The sequence below is a fragment of the Galeopterus variegatus genome, unplaced genomic scaffold (assembly GCF_000696425.1).
Source record: "Galeopterus variegatus unplaced genomic scaffold, G_variegatus-3.0.2 Scaffold146, whole genome shotgun sequence".
Lineage (NCBI taxonomy): Eukaryota > Metazoa > Chordata > Mammalia > Dermoptera > Cynocephalidae > Galeopterus > Galeopterus variegatus.
The window spans coordinates 120,626-125,148 of NW_007726257.1; positions in this window are offsets into that span (position 1 = coordinate 120,626).

Below are 4,523 nucleotides of genomic sequence, written 5' to 3' on the forward strand. Positions count from 1 at the left end.
TAAAACTGATTATAGTTGTCCAAACACTGGTCTATGACTGTGCGCTTCTTGTTACAAAGACGATATTCACCAAATTTGAACTGGAAGACTTAGAGAAAAATACTGGAGTTATTCCAGTCTGCCTGGAAGAAAAATGTGGGCTAATTCTCACCAGCTATGACGGGATTGGATTGCCTTTTCTACCAAGACAACTTTTGCTATAAACTGTTGAATCAATGTTTTATAAAAGAACTCCACTTTGACAACATAAAAAGACTCTCAACAGTGGTAATCTCTATTGACATTATGGAGGAGAATTTTTTTTTTTTTTTTTTTTGCTTTCTTTATACTTGCCATGTTTTATCAATGGGCAGATATTACTTTTTAAATTAAAAAAAATGTGGTAAAATACACATAACATAAAAGTTACCATCTTAACTATTCTTTAAGTGTACAGTTCAGGGGTGCCATGTACATACATATTATTGTACAACCAATGTCCAGAATTCTTTTCATCTTGCGAATCTGAAACTCTGTGCCCTTTAAACAGCTCCCCAGTCCCCTCTCCCTTCAGCCCCTGGCGACCATCATTCTATTTTCTGTCTCTATGAATGTGACTACTCTACGTGTCTCATATAAGTGTAATTATGCAGTATTTGGCTTTTTTGTGGCTGGCTTATTTGACAGCACAATGTCCTCAAGGTTCATTCATGTTGTGGCACTTGTCAGAATTTTCTTCCTTTTGAAGGCTGGATTATACTCCGTTGCATGTATCTGCTGCATTTGGCTTATCCGTTCCTCCCTCGTGGACAGTAGCAAATGGGAAAAATGTTGCAATGAACATGAAACTGAAAAAGCTCTTCGAGACCCTGCTTTCAACTCTTTTGGGAGCATACCTAGAAGTGGAATTGCTATATCATGTAGTAATTCTACTTTTAAATTTTTGAGGAACTGCCATACTGTTTTCCATAGCAACGATACCATTTTACATTCCCACCAACAGTGCCAAGTGTTTCAATTTCTTCACATCCTTGCCAAAACTCGCTATTTTCTGGGCTTTTTTTTTTTTTTGGTCTCGTTTTTTTGTTTGTTTGTTTATAATAGCCATTCTAATGGGTGTGAAGTGGTATCTCACTGTGGTTTTGATTTGCATTTACTTAATGATAGTGATACTGAGCATTTTTAATTTGCTCATTGGCCTATTGAGAATTTTTAATGTGCTCATTGGCCATTTGTATATCTTTTCTGGAGAAATGTCTATGTTAGTCCTTTGCCCAGTTTTTAATTGGCTTGTTTGTTTTGTTGTTGAGATCTGAGTACATATCACTTAGAATTGTATTTTATGAAGAAAGGAAGGTAGGGGAAAGGCAGGGGTTATGGAGGGACAAAAGTCATGCAGTCTGCGTCATGTAGTCATTCAGGGACCTAGGGTACACCCACCTGGGGCACTGACATCCTCAACATGTGGCTCCAAGGTTGCCACAGGACGTGATAAAGGGAAGGATTACGCAAGGGTAATTTTTTATGGACCGATCTTTGCCTGTACTACCTCAGCCTAAATTTGTAATACAGCCCCACCCAACTACAGAGGAGACTGGGAAACATCCTCTTCCTGTGTGTCTAAAGGAAATGCACCAGCACTGTCTCTGCCACCGTACACGCTTTTGGTCACCAAACCGTTTCATTCTGGTTTTATTTATTTATTTTGCAGGCATTATCGGCAGGTCGAACCACTTTCTTTTTCTTCCCACATACAGACATACTCATCCTCTTCTCCAGGAAGACAACCCAAAGTCCCATGTAGTCATTGCATCTAAGATCTCCTGGTCATGTGCATTCTTCTGCCTCAGCACTAGATATCAGTCCTGTTGTTCCAGTGACCAGTGAACTAAAGGGACATGTTCTGTGCCTCCACCCCAACATCCAACATGTGATGGTGAAGTAGGAATAATACAATTTCCATTGAGAAAACGAGGGCACAGTGACCCTGGCCCAGAGAAGTGACAAGCTCCTTCCTGTGAGGCAGGCACTGTGAGCATTCCCTGCCCTGGAAAGAGGACAGTTCCCTGGTCTGGCCTCAGGAGGTTCTCCCTGTCCCTGCTCTTCCATGGCCTCTGGCCTCACCTCGGAGGAGCTTCCCTTTTTTAATCCTCTTGCCTAACTACTCCTGAAGTGTTCCTTGGTGCCTAAGCACGTCTCCTTGGCACTATCCAGTTTTTGGAGCTTTCTTCCTGCCCACGGAACCCAAAGGGTTGTTTTAAGTCTGCCACATTCAAAGACTTTTTTGAGGTGACTTCATGATTTTTCTGGCAATTTTTTCAGAAACTTAGTAGCTTTCTGCTCTCTTTGCTTCCGCTCAGTCCCTTGTGTCAGTAATGACACTCAAATTCTTCCCTAGATGCAGTTTTGGTACTGCCTTATTTCTACACTTGCCCAGCTTCATGTCTAAGTTAATGGCAGCCACCTTGCCACCATGGGGAACGATGGGGGGAAAGGCCATTGCTTTAATCTGATCTTACCACAAGGATTCAACTAAGAGCTCAGTGTTGCAATGTTCAACCAAGATGTTTTCCTGGGCCTCTGCTCTTCCACTTTCTTTTCAGTCTTATCTCATGGTTTGGAAGATAGAAACAGTGGACTTTTCCAATCCTGCCAGCCCCAAATTTCTAAACTCTTTCCTGCCCCATCCCACTTCTCATTTTTACTTGCAGACAGGCCAGTCCTTCCTGGCCTTTTCTCTTTCTTGTAACACCTGGCCAAGTAGTGCTGATGACAACCAAGACACACTGTCCACTTCGTGCCCTCCAACCTTTTTCCAGAGCCCACAGCTCAGCAGGCACCTGGCCTGCCCCATAGGTTACCACAGGCACCAGGTCTACCAAGTTTTCGCCAGCACATAAATGGCTCACCATCTTTTTGGCCTCTGATACTGGCTCCCTCAAGACCTCTACCAGGGCACAGACACCGGTGGGCTTTGACAGCGTGCCCCGCCACATTCACCATGAGAAAGCACCGTTCCGAGTGCCGGGAAAGAACGCCAACCAAAGGAGGTACAACTGTCCTCCCTCATAGGCAGTCCAGTCAAGGGAGACTCACGATAATGAAATTCGTGAGCAGAATGTGCAGTGTGCCCAATGGTGACATCTGGAGAGACGTGGAACAGGCTGGGGGGACGAAGAGTGCGGAGGGGAGAGGACAGATGTGAGGACAGCAGCCAGGGATGGCCTCGCTAAGAAGGTGGCATCTGAGCAAAGATCTGGCCACGAGAGCATGAGGGAGAGAAACATTCCAGGCAGAGAGAACAGCAAGCACAAAGTCCCCGCGCTGGGAGCGCCCGATGAGTTCCAGGAACAGCGAGAGGTCGGTGTGGCGGGACTACAGTGACCGCGAGCGAGCGTAGGAGATGGGATCGGAAAGCAGCACAGAGCGGTCATGAGGGTCTGTAGGGACTTTGGCTCTTCCTGTGAGTGAAGTGAGAAGCCACTGGAGGGCTTGGAGCAGAACCGAGATAGGATCTGACTTACGAGTTTGGAAAGCTCCCTGTGACTGCTGTGCTGGGCACGGAGTAGGAAAACAAGGGCTTACGAGGCTGTTACTTACCCAGGAAAGAAGCGGTGATGACTTGGCCCAGGGTGTGGAGGTGATGGTGAGTCGTGTTTGTTGTTTGTAGCTTGAAGATAAAGCCACCAGAACTGGCCGACGGATTGGATGTGGCATGTGAGAGAAAGGAGACAAGTCTAGGATGACTCTGTGATTTTTTGGCCTCAATAACTGGAAGACTAGAGCTTCTGCTTAGTGAAATATGGAAAACTCTAGGAAGGGCTAATTGGGGAAGGTGAGGCACGTTAAGTTTGAGATGACTAACTAGAAACCCCAGCAGAGCTGTAGACCAGGTAGCTAGATATAGGAGACAGGCATTCAGGGGAGCAACCCAGGCTGGAGGGATACATTTGGGAATATCCACATATAGATAGTATTTATCATATAAACAGAGAAAGAAGAGGTCCAGAGACAGAGCCCTGGGCACTCCCGTGGCTAGAGCGATGGGAAGGCACCAGCCAGGAGATAGGACGGAAGGGTCTGGGAGGTAGATGACAAACCCAGAGGAGTGTGGTGTCTCGGAAGACACATGAAGAACTGACTCAAGGAGGAGGTGTGCTCAACTACCCCAAGTGATACTGATGGGTCAATAAGATGAGGACTGAGGACTGACAACAGAGACCATTGTCAAGAGCAGATTCCATGGAAGAGTGACAGGAACATCTGATCGAAGTGGGTCCAGTCAACAAGGGGCATGAACTCAGGTAGTGTCGCGGGAGCCTGTAGACTGGGGAGGAGGTGGGGGTCCCTGCTGGCTCAACCCCTGCCCTGGACTGGACTAAGGAGCCACGGTGTGGACCGAGCTGAGGTGTCAGGGGTGAGGCAGGTGAAGAAAATGAGGGATGCGACTTCTGGAACAGGAATCTTCTGGTTCTTAGATTTTCAGCAATTATTTCAGTGTTTGCGAGAATGATCAGCAGACGGGATCTGCCAAAAGGCCCAGG